The sequence below is a fragment of the Pelodiscus sinensis genome, unplaced genomic scaffold, assembly GCF_049634645.1.
Source record: "Pelodiscus sinensis isolate JC-2024 unplaced genomic scaffold, ASM4963464v1 ctg51, whole genome shotgun sequence".
In the NCBI taxonomy this organism is placed as follows: Eukaryota; Metazoa; Chordata; order Testudines; family Trionychidae; genus Pelodiscus; species Pelodiscus sinensis.
Window position 1 is genome coordinate 756942 of NW_027465873.1, and position 12845 is coordinate 769786.

Consider the following 12845-nt stretch of genomic DNA (forward strand, 5'->3'; position numbering starts at 1 on the left):
ATCACTTTTCTAGAAGAGGCTTTCCCACCATTTTGCCCCCTCTAGATGGGGCCAAATGGCGGAAAAGCCTCCTTTTTCAAAGGATCCCTTATTCTTTGTGAAATGAGGTATGCAGGGCTCCCTGAAAGAATGTGTTTTTACTCCTCTGCAAAAAAAAAAAAAGTGGAAGAGCAAACATGTTCCTTGGATGAAGTGGAGTTTTTCCAGAATACCTCCAGTATCCTGAAAAAATCCTGCAGTGTAGACATAACCTAACAGCCGAGTATGCTGATTCCTTTGGGGAACAAAGAGTAAATCATTGGAATGCTCCTGTCCTATCCTGCATAAGGAATACATCAGCAGGCAGATTGAAGGGAGGCGAAAGGGAACAAACTGCTGTTACTTTGATATTCATCAGGGTGGAACCCTCACCAAGCTACTCATGATGCTGCTCTGTCAGCTGGGAAAATTACCCACAGTGCACAGCTGTCTGTGTTGATGCAAGAGCTGCAAGTGTGGATAACCTTTGCCTGGACAAGGAGCTAGAGTGTAGATGCAACACACATTGTAATGAGTACACACATTGTACAAATCACATTGAGTACAAATTACCAGCAGATTGTGGTATCATGTACTTGGCACAGACTGAGGGTTCAAACCTATCACTGTGGTGTCTGTTGTAATAGGTAGCTAGGAGCAGGGAAATTGTAAGCAAAAGTCAGTAGGTTTTAGGATGAGTTTCCAGATTGGATCTCTTAATTTAGTTATGCAATGTAAGATTCTGAGCTGTTCCAGAACCATGGTGATAATTAAAATGTAGTTTATAAAAAAGAGGATGAATGAGAAGACTGGAAGTGGATGACTCAGATGTTGCTCAGGAGCAGCTCCTTCTGTTCACCCAATTTCTAATTAAAAATCCCACTATTATTTTTCAGAGCAATGCCAGAAAGAATTAGGTAAGTTCCCCTTTCTTACTCCACTTCTACTATTCTTCAGAAGAATATTAATAAATTAAAAGAGTCATTTCTTCATTTCATTGCCTTTGCTCAATCCAAGGAGAATGAATTACTTAGCACATCCTTTTTCATTCCATAACAGAACTGAAATAACTTTCTTTCACATTGACTTGATTTATCACCTGAAATATTTATATTAATTCTATTTTGGGTTAAAATTGAAGGATTGATTTTCAGAATCATTGTACAGTATGGACATTCCACAATGCCATACCTCCTCTTCTGTTCATTTTATTTTTGAACGTTTGTAAAGAGTTTGCATAATATTTCCATGATAATTTTTCATGATGGTTTTTTTCATGCGTGTGTGTGTTAGGATTTAGAAAAATCATTTTGTGTAGACAAAATTACATTTATTTTAAATTTTACATACAGCTGTGAAAAGATAGTTTTTTTTAAATTGAACTATAGTTTTCTCCCAGGTTCTCAGCCACACTGTAGCTTCTCCGTGCTGATATGAGTACACAAACATAAACACAAATAATGCCACTGAGCTGCAGGGGTTTCCCCAAGCACAGTTAAGTCATGTGGATAGTTCTATTAACTTCTTAACATGTATGCCATCCTAATATAGTAATATAAGGTTACTTTATGGAAGTCTCTTGCATTTCACTTCAGCTACCCAGCTATCATCTTATGGTTTCCTCTAACTTCTTAGACATTATTATCCAAACTGAGCAGTTTTTCTTCCAAAACATCAGCTTACACACGTATTCGCAAGCTCATAATAAGCTTAGATTTATTATAATAGAAACACAGAATCCTAGGGCTGGAAAAGACCTCAGGAGTCATCGAGTCCAACTCCCTGCCCAAAGCAGGACCAACCACAACTAAATCATCCCAGCAAGGGCTTTGTCAATCTGTCCCAGCCAGGGCTTTGTCAAGCTGTGCTTAAAAACCTCTAGAAATGGAGATTCCACCGCCTCCCTAGGTAATCCATTCCAGTGCTTCCCCACCCTCCTAGGGAAACATTTTTTCCTAATATCCAACCTAGATCTCCCCACTGCAATTTGAGACCATTGCTTCTTGTTCTGTCCTCTGTCACCACTGAGAACAGTCTCTCTCCATCCTCTTTGGAACCCCCCTTCAGGAAGTTGAAGGCTGCTATCAAATCCCCCCGACTCTTCTCTTCTGCAGACTAAACAAGCCCAGATCCCTCAGTGTCTCCTCAGAGGTCATGTGCTCCATCTTCCTAATCATTTTGGTTGCCCTCTGCAGGACCCTCTCCAATGCATCCACACCCTTTCTGTAGTTGGTGGTGGGGGCAGAATTGGACAGGATACTCCAGATGTGGCCTCACTAGTGCCAAATAAAAGGGAATAATTGTCTTTCTAGATTTACTGGCAATGCTCCTCCTAATTCACCATAATGTGCCCTTAGCTTCCTTGGCTACAAGGGCACACTATTGATTCTTATCCAGCTTCTCATCCATTATTATCTCCTGGTCCTTTTCTTCTGAACTCCTGCTTAACCAATCAGTCCCCAGCCTATACCAGTGTTTGGAATTCTTCTGTTCCAAGTGCAGGACTCTACACTTGTCCTTGTTGAACCTCATCAGATTTCTTTTGGCCCAATCCTCCAATTTGTCTAGGTCTCCCATTGTTAGGCTGTTCTGTTTGAATTGGTGTTGTATGTGTGTGCCGTTCTTAACTATCTAGTGAAAGTCAAAGCTACAACTCTAGTTATATTTTCACTGAATAACATTTGTCTGTTTAGTAGCTGGGTAGGAGCAATTGAGCTCACTCATGGATCCATCATGGTAAAAGAGAACAAGATATCATGACAAGAGGTTAAAGTGAGTTGGACGCTCCTTCACTATAGCCTCCAGTATCCAGGCGCCATTCTGGGGGTCTCCCAATTAGCTGTGAGATCCCTCAAGAATGAAGTAATTGGTGATTGGGTTGCAGCCTTAAATGAAACCATGGAGTGTCCTGGAGGCCCAGCAGCCAAGACACCAGTGATAGAACTTTACTAGGTAGATTGGCAAGAAGGAAGCCCCCTGAAGTTACTAGGGCCCCTCAATTCCCCAGGCAGTGAACCACACCAAGACTGTTCCTCTTGGGCAGTCCAGGGGCACTTCAAGATGGGCTGCTTTTCATCCCACCAGAATAATTTAGGGTGGAGGAGGGTCCCATGTAATACCTCTGTTGCTACCCTGTAGTGAAGAGTGTTCAATACCTACATCAGTAGTTGACCTGAATCCAGCAACACCACACCAAACCCATCAACATAAAAAATAATAATGGGTCTGCGGTATGCATAAAAGTGAGGTGAGGGAGAAGGAATTTGTTTTTTGTAAGAAATAAAACTATACTGTGCCCCAAGAAGAGTGAGTTACATGATGGAATGAGGCATTGTCTTGATTTACAAGACAGACAAAGTCATTTTACTTTTCATTCAAACTAATACTCGGGTTTTTAATGAGAAGAGTTCAGAAAAACCCATGTGCAGGCATGATGTACTAAATCTGTTTGTTAAAAAAAAATCTTTTAAAAATAATTGGTCCTGTAGCACCTTATAGACTAACAAAAATAAAAAATATGAAATGAGCAAATATATAGATAGTATCATGAGTTTTCATGGGCACAACGCACTTCTTCAGTGTGTGCATCGTAGGGAGATTTTCTTATATATTTCATTATATTTTCAGAAGCAGGAAAATGTATAATATGGAATTAAAATTCAATGTCTGTTGTTTCTCTCTATGATTTCAGAATGGAGAAAGGCTCGCAATAACATAGGTAAGATGATGCAATTTCCTTCCATCATTAAGAAATAATTGTGTGATTATTGCAAGCAAATTAGAAACATACCAGAAAATGCTGCTATCCTTAGAACAAATACTGAGCGCCATGCTTGGTGTTATCTTTACTTAGGCAAAACTCTCCTATATAGCAAGATCTGAGGCTGACCTGAAACCAATTTCTCCACAGTGTTTCTTCATGGTTGTATGTGAAGTCATTCCCAGTTGCACTGATGTGAGCTTGAAATCATCCCTCACTGAGTGTACATCTACACAGTAGGACTAAATCAGAAATAATCTACACAACTTGAGCTATGGCAATTGCGTAGCTTAAGTCAAAATAACTTAATTCAGTTTTTGGCACTGTCTACACAGCAGAAAGTCCAAGTTAGAACACTCTTCCCTTACTCCTTGTACAATGACAGTTGCAGGAGTCAAAGTAAGACGTCCTCCAGCTGGACATTATTTCTACATGTCAAAATAATTTCTTGTGTGTAGATGCAGACATTGTTATTTTAGAATAACACTAGTTATTCTGAAATATTGCTGCTGTGTAGTTAGTCCTAACTTAGATTAAACACTCAGGCTAAGTCAGGGTCTCAGGATTTGGAGCAGATTAAAATCACAGATGAGATGGTGACTCCATTAAGCATACTAAGGCAAGTAGTGATCTCAGGAGTGATAAAGGTGGGTAGTACTGACCAGGAGTCAAATGATATACCTGATGTTATTTAATACTTATGAAGACAGTGGTGAAGATATCTCTGGCAGTGATGGCTCTGATTGTGCCTGATCATGCTGAGGATGCAAAAAATAAACGTGACACTAAGTGAGATGGTGAAAGACAAAGCTGCTGTCATAGTAATGTATGGCAGATGAGCATATGATAATAATGATAGCAATTTGCATTTGACTGCAGTTTTCTTCTGATTATTCCAAACTTAATCTACCCAAATTTATCCCTCACTGAGGTTGGTATTTTACATAATTTACAGGGACTGCTCTAGATATTTGAACAAGTTCATTCAATCAATCTGTGTCAAAGAAGGGAATAGAACTTGAGAGTCCTGGTTCTCAATGCCCTATTCTAGATTTGAGACAAAAACATTATTTTCATTAGCAAGATAGCTCGTGATATTATTTATTGTTCGGTAATGAAGACAATAGGGATGCCACATATCAGATGTAATAATTTTGTTCTTTATGATCTAATTGTCTGTTTGGAGAATAATGTATTTCCCAAGGTCTCGATTTAGCACAATACTTTTATAAAGGCTAAATCCTGAGTATATATATATATATAAGGCTGGCACATACTTACCTGAGCACACCTATTGGATCAGACTCAAAAGGCAATATAGACAGAGGAAAACCTGCCAAGCTATTAGGCACAGTCAGGACTTAGTTTAAGCATCTTGGGCACATTAATACCTAGGGGATGTGTCTAGACTGGCCAGTTTTTACAGAAAATGAATCGCTGTTTAGGAAAAACTTGCCAGCTGTCTACACTGGCCGCTTGAATTTCCGCAAAAGCACTGACTTCCTACTGTAAAAAATCAGTGCTTCTTGCGGAAATACTATTCTGGTCCCATTCAGGTAAAAGTCCCTTTTGCGCAAAGCTTTTGCACAAAAGGGCCAGTGTAGACAGCTCAGATTTGTTTTCCACAAAAAAGCCCCGATCGCGAAAATGGTGATCAGGGCTTTTTTGCGGAAAAGTGCGTCTAGATTGGCACGGACGCTTTTCCACAAATGTAGACGCCAATCTAGATTTGCCAATCTAGACTCTCTGTTCCGAAAATGCTTTTAACAGAAAACTTTTCCGTTAAAAGCATTTCTGGAAAATCATGCCAATCTAGACGCAGCCCCTAGGGAGTTTAGATATCTTAAAGCAGGGGTGGAGAAACCTTTTTTGGGCTGGGCCTCTGACTCCCAGAAAAATCAGATGAGGGCTACCCACAATGGGAAAAAAAAACCCACCCCTCACCAGCATGGGCTTCCCAATGCTGGGGGGAACTCTGAGCCTCAAGGACCAGATCCAGGCAAGCCAGAGGCTGCATCCAGCCCCTGGGCCTTAGGCTCCCCACTACTGTCCTAAAGCATTAGAAGGCATTTTGTGAATGCCAATGTCTCTTGATGCTGAACTCTCGATGTCTATATCCCTCTTCTCTCTGCCATCAAATAATTCAGAAGCAGTTACAGTTTGTGTGAGCTTCACATAACTTTCATATTCCAATAAAAGAAAAAAAATTGTCCCACAAAACTTTCATCTAGACAGGAGAGCAGAATAATGCCCTCCTGTCAATATCACTTTATAACAGCTCAGACTGACATGAGACCAGAGCTTTTGAAAACCCAATCTCTCTTTGCAGATGACATCACCCTTGCTGCAGACACGGCCCACCCCAACCTCTCCATTGCTGGGGATAAGAAGAGATTGAAACATGAAAACCAACCTCAAAAAGTTCCACAAACCCGAGAGAGGTTTGATTCAACTTTCTGTGGCTCTCAAGGATTCTACTCTGGGAAGCACTACTGGGAGGTGGATGTCGAGAGCAGCACTGACTGGGACCTAGGGGTGGCCAGAAAATCCATAGAGAGAAATGGGAAACTGTCCCTGTCCCCTAAAGAGGGATTCTGGGTTTCAGTGGGCGAGATTATTGGGCCAAAACTGATCCATGGACCAGGGTCATGGTACAGAAAAATTCCAAGAAAATTGGAGTTTACCTTAGTTACCAAGAGAGGCAAGTGACCTTTTACAATGTAACTGACATGTCTGTGTTGTTCACATTTAGTGATTGTTCATTCTCAGGAGAGGTTTGCCCATTCTTTAAAAATTCACACAAAGACACAACATTGAAAATTTGTTCAATTAAAGAAGAGGAATAAATTTAAAATGGCTATGAAGCTTCATTTTGTTAATCAATCTAATCCCAAAGCCCCATGATGCAGCATAGTACTGGTAGCCAAAGTGAACCAAAGTAACTGAATGTTTTGCGGCCTGATGAAAGGCAAAATTTAAAAAAACACATTGCCTGTGACATTATATTACATTATAGGTACATGCATTGCTAATGCTACAGGGGTAACTCCCTATGTAATGAATGGAATTGTACTAAGGTTGCTGAACTGTCACTAATAAAGCCATCAAATAGGAATGAACTTTTTTTTTATTACTTAGTATTTTATCTGGATCAGGCATATTAGGGACTATAAGAATAAGGAAATAATATAATATATTATACTAATGAACCTGTGTTAAATGGTATAATTAATCTTGGTCATATATAAATACTAGTGGGAGATGAGCACTGTCATGAGTAATTTTGACCAGCTAGACTGTTGTCTTCAGAATGGGTTGCCAGTTATTGACTTTTACTTACAGTATTATACTGTGTAAACTTTGATTAATGATTTTCCTGAATAAATGTGGAGGGACTCTAGTTATTTGGAGTGTCACAGTATTAATTTATACTGAGCCTGTAGAAATGTATACTGATGTATTTTTTGCATGAAAAATAAAAATAGATGTTTGTGACGCCATCTTATCTATGTGCTTTCCATAAAACTAGTATGCAGCCTCTTAACAATAACTGATAGCTGAATAGTGTTTTAAGAGCATTGTGTTTCTTATGCATCATGTCTGGATTTTAGTGAGGCAAATGCAGTTCTGCTTCATACCATCGTAGTTTATCATTGGCCTTGGAACCAAAATAGCCATAACCAAACTTATTTCTTAATTAATGTTAGTGAATTTCTAATCAATTAATGGACTAATAGATAAATTCTGGGTTTGTACTGAATTAGTCTCTCTGCACATGCCCTTCCCCCTGTCATCTGGTATCACAGGAGCGCAACTACTCCCAGCACAAGCCAGGAACCTTTATTAGCACTTTCTTTCTTCACAGGTAAATGCAGAGCAGAAGGAAGAGAGTAACCATCCCATTGTCTTCTGATATAGAAATTGTTCCACTTATGGATACTGTGACCATGCCTGATGTGGGTCACAAGGGAGAATTCCAAATTTAGGACTTGTCACCACTGGTCACACATCCTCTGACACCACAGCTGGTCTTTATGATGAGAGGTTACCGAAAACTAAATTCATTATACAGTAAACTTCTGATAATCCGGCACCTTTAGGGCTCAAGGGGTGCCGGATTATCAAGAGATGCCGGACTATCAGAAGGGGGGGGCTATGAGGGGTGGGGGGATGCCACCCCAGACCTCTCATAGCCCCCCTTCCGATAGTCGGCTCTGCCTCAGGAGTCCCCAATTCAGCCCCTGCTGGTCAGTTTCAGCAGTGGCTGAATCAGGATGCCTGGGGCAGAGCAGCTGGGGTGCTGCCGGGTTGGTCTAGTAGTGCCGCTCCTCGGCAGCACCCCAGCTGCTCTTCCCCAGTTGTCCCCAAGTCAGCTGCTGCTGAAACTGATCAGCAGCTGATTCCAGGAAGGCAGGGGCATAGCAGCTCTGCCTCGGGCTTCCTGGAGTCAGCCGCTGGTCAGTTTCAGCAGCGGCTGAATCCGGGACAGCTGGCATGCTGCTGGGTTGGTCCCACAGCCCTGAGGGGCAGCGCTACGGGACCTACCCAGCAGCACTCCAGCTGTTCTGCCCTCGGCTTCCCCAATTCAGCTGCTGGTCAGTTTCAGCAGCGGCTGAATCAGGGAAGCCGGGGACAGAGCAGCTCCAATGGTCCGGCTGCCCGGAGCACTTCTTCGCTGGTTCAAACCCCATGCAGCGCGGCTACACGGGGCACAAACTAGGTAGTTCGAACTAGGCTTCCTAGTTCGAACTACCGTTACTCCTCATTTCACGAGGAAGCCTAGTTCGAACTACCTATTTCTTATGCGGAAATTCCAGAGCCATTGCTGGTCATCCCATTGTCCGAGGACGAGCTGGTCCCACAAGTCGGTGCTGGTGTCCAAACTCCAGACTGGCCTCTCCATGGTGGGATGCTGATGCCACAGGGTCGCCATGGCCTCCCTGGTGCGGGAGTCGAATGCGATTTCTGCCTCCTGATCCACGATCAGCAGGGCACCGGCCTGCAGCATGAGCTGCAGGCACTAGCACAAGTCCAACAGGGGCCCGAGCAGGTATATGGCCACCCATGGCATGGCAGACAGGGCAGGGCAGAAGACAGAAAATGCAGGAAAAAGCAGTTGGGGGCCAAAGGGTGGTGCCCCCAAAACTCAGAGGGCAACCACCAAACCTGCTGAGGGTGTCAGTCCCTGCCAGAGGTCCCAACGCACGGGAGCTTGAGACAAACGGCTGTCCGGCGAGACCCCTTTAAGCACGTGTCTGAACGGAGCTCCGGCCCGCCCCCGGAAAGGTCTGGTGGCCTTTTGCCCTCTTCAAAATGGTTCCGGGCTTTTGCGAAAAAGCACGCTGCCAATCTAGACGCGCTTTCCACAAAAGCACATCGTTATAACCATAACTCCGGGACCAATCTAGACGCGCTTTTCCGGAAATACTTTTAACGGAAAACCTTTTCCATTAAAAGCATTTCCGGAAAATCATGCCAGTGTAGACGTAGCCAAAATGTTTAGTCAGCCACAATCAAATCAATTTATTTATCTTGGGTTGTTGGACTGCTCTGGACTAGGCATAGATACACAGGTTGAGGGATAGCTCAGTGGTTTGAGCATTGGAATGCTGAATCCAGGGTTGTGAGCTCAATCCTTGAGAAAGCCATTTAGGGAGCTTGGGCAAAATTTGTCAAGGATGGTACTTAGTCTTGCTGTGAAGGCAGGTGACAGGCCTTCATGACCTTCAAAGGTCCCTTCCAGTTCTGGGAGATGGGCATCTCTATTCATTTAACTACCTCCCTTACACTGTAACTCCCCAAACTGAATCCCAGGGAATAAATTCTCAATGTTGTATTCTTTTTTTTTAAGTTTCTCTGTAACACCTAGCAACCACGTAATGTTTCACCCTGTGAATTATATTTGTTTTATTTATAAAAATCATCCTTTCAAGACCATGATCTGATTCCTGTGTCCAAAAAAGCAGAAGGCTCTTTGTGCACATGCCTAAGACTGCAAAAGCAGAGCTATTAAAAGAAATTAGAGTTTCCAAGCTCTCTCAAGAGGGAGGCTTAAAGAGCTTGAAAGTATCCCCCAAGAAGGAATTCCCAAATGCCTTTTCCTAGATTCTTAAAGGAGTTTATGTAGTGGGTGGTGGCAGCAGTACCAGTTCAAGGACAGGGAATCTGTGACCATTGGGAGATATTAAAAATAAGCATATAATGGTATTTTAAAGTGTTTTGCAAGCCTTCTCCTTTAGCACTTGGAATGCCAGAGTGGGGTACAGCCTTAACAGTCCCAGTTCCAGATAAACCAAAATATTCCCTCCCAATACCATTGTCTCACCCATACATTGGCTGTGTCTAGACTGGCAAGTTTTTGCACAATGCTTTTGCGCAAGAGGGCCAGTGTAGACAGGTAAGAACTGTTTTTTGCAAAAGCTCCAATGGTGAAAATGGCCACCGGAGCTTCCTTGTGCAAAACCGCATCTATATTGGCCACGGATGCTTTTGTGCAAAAGCACTTTTTGCACAAAAGCATCCGTGCCAATCTAGATGCTCTTTTCCACAAATGCTTTTAATGAAAAAGCATTTTCATTAAAAGCATTTGCAGAAAATCATGCCAGTCTAGACGCAGCCATTGAGATCATACAATTCTGTCTAACTGGAAATTTACATGGAAGTGGCAGTATTTCAGAGATTTGCTAGGTCTTATCAGCAAAGTGAGCTGACAGCTTTTCATGGTCGTTGACTTATGAATCTGGCGTTTGGACTTCAATTGTGGATTAGCCAAGTGACAAGGCAGAATGGGTTTGTGAGCTGTGCCCCACCTTCTTACACTGTCAGACATAGTCCGCAGGAATTTGCATATCTTCTTTTGCGCTCACTTTCAAAAGCAGCACTTTCGAAAGTGAAAGTAATCTAGACATGGCTTTGGCAGCAAAACCCCCCTCCTTCAACCCCCCCGCCCCGTTTGTTGACAAGCTGCGTAAACCTCATTTTTTAAGGAAAAGCAGCTTGTCAACAAATAGGAGGCTTCGCCTACAAAACCATGTGTAGATTACTTTCACTTTCAAAAGTGCCAGTTTCGAAAGTGAGCTCAAAAGAAGATTCTGTGGGTATTTGAATATCCTCTTTCCAAAGTCTAGCGTAGTCTAGACGTACCCTCAGGGAGTAAAAGGGCGATTTCTCCTTCTTTGTTATAGAGGCCTAGTTCTGTATGCATGTGTTGTATATGCTGCTGACAGAGGGCTTCAGAATATATTTGCACTGGACGTATTCCAGACAATGATGGTGATACTACCAATTGACGTATGGGGATCCCAGATCAGCTAAAGATTTGCTATCTTCACTAAAGTGCATTCAAACACTGTAACCAGCTATTTACACTTAAATGAACTAGAAAGTTGTCAGAAGAGCCGCAAACAGCTCAATTTCAGACATCTGCGGCAGAAGATTTCCTTTTTTTCCCTTGAATGGGCTTCAAAACTGAGTAACTTTCTCCAGGCACTTTAGTAACAATTGCACTGCAGAAGCTATGTAGTTACAGTGATTTAAAGCGAAAGATGTATGGGGATCCAATATCAGCTAAAGATTTGCTATCTTCACTAAACTGCATTCAAACACTGTAACCAGCTACTTACACTTAAATGAACGAGAAACTTCGTAGAAGAGCTGCAAACAGCTCAGTTGGAGACATCTGCGGCGGAAGCTTTCCTTTTCTTCCTCGAATGTGCTTAAAGCCCCATAATTTGCTTCATACAATTATGACACCATTCCCCTCCAGTAGGTTTGTAGTTTGGTGTTCTAAAGCCAAAGATATATAGGGATACCTGTTCAGCAAAAGAGTTGCTATCTCCACGAAAATGATTTCAAATCCCCATACATCTTTCGCTGTAAATCACTGTAACTACATAGCTTCTGCAGTGCAATAGTGACTAAAGTGCCTGGAGAAATTTAGCCAGTTTTGAAGCCCGTTCAAGGAAAAAAAGGAAAGCTTCTGCCACAGATGTATCAAACTGAGCTGTTTGCAGTTCTTCTACGAAGTTTCTCGTTCATTTAAGTGTAAATGTCTCGTTAGAGTGTTTGAACGCAGTATAGTGAAGATAGCAAATCTTTAGCTGATCTGGAATCCCTATACATCTTTCGCTATAAATAACTGTAACAACATACCCTCTGCAGTACAATGGTGACTAAAGTGCCTGGAGCAACTTACGGGCTTTTGAAGCCCATTCAAAAAAAAAAGGAACGCTTCTGCCGCAGATGGCTCACACTGGGCTGTTTGCAGCTCTTCTGACAACTTTCTCCTTCATTTCAGTGTAACTAGCTGGTTACTGTATATGAAATCATTTTCGTGGAGATAGCAAAGCTTTTGCTGAACAGGTATCCCTATATATCCTTGGCTTTAGAACACCGTAAGTACAAACCTTCTGGAGGGGTATGGTGAGTTAAGTGTATGAAGCAAGTGTCGGTGTTTTAAGCACATTCTAGGAAAAAAAGGAAAGGTTCTGCCGCAGATGTCTCCAATTGAGCTGTTTGCAGCTCTTCTATGAAGTTTCTAGTTCATTTAAGCGTTAATAGCTGGTTATAGTGTTTGAATGCTGTTTAGTGAAGGTAGCAAATCTTTAGCCAATCTGGAATCCCCATACATCTTTGGCAATTAAGCATTGTAACTACATAGCTTCAGCAGTGCAAAAGTGACTAAAGTGCCTGGAGAACCTTACGCAGTTTTGATGCCCATTCAAGGGAAAAAAAGGAACGCTTCTGCCGCAGATGTCTCAAACTGAGCTGTTTGCAGCTCTTCTGACAACTTTCTCCTTCATTTCAGTGTAACTAGCTGGTTGCAGTATGTGAAATCATTGTCGTGGAGCTAGAAAATCTTTTGCTGAACAGGTATCCCTATATATCTTTGGCTTTAGAACACCGTAACTACAAACCTACGGGAGGGGAATGGTGAGTTAAGTGTATGAAGCAAGTGTCGGGTTTTAAGCACGTTCGAGAAAATAAGAAAGCTTTTGCCGCAGATGTCTCCAACTGAGCTGTTTGCAGCTCTTCTACGAAGTTTCGCGTTCATTTAAGTGTAAGTAGC

General features: G+C 42.2%; 1 long non-coding RNA gene across 1 annotated transcript; it reads left to right on the plus strand.

Annotated features, from left to right (window-relative positions):
- The first annotated feature begins 798 nt into the window (after nt 1-798).
- Nucleotides 799-6239, plus strand: LOC142824169 (uncharacterized). Its single transcript, XR_012899112.1, has 3 exons — nt 799-935; nt 3710-3736; nt 6108-6239. It is a non-coding gene; the product is annotated as an uncharacterized LOC142824169 (long non-coding RNA).
- Nucleotides 6240-12845: the final 6606 nt, after the last annotated feature.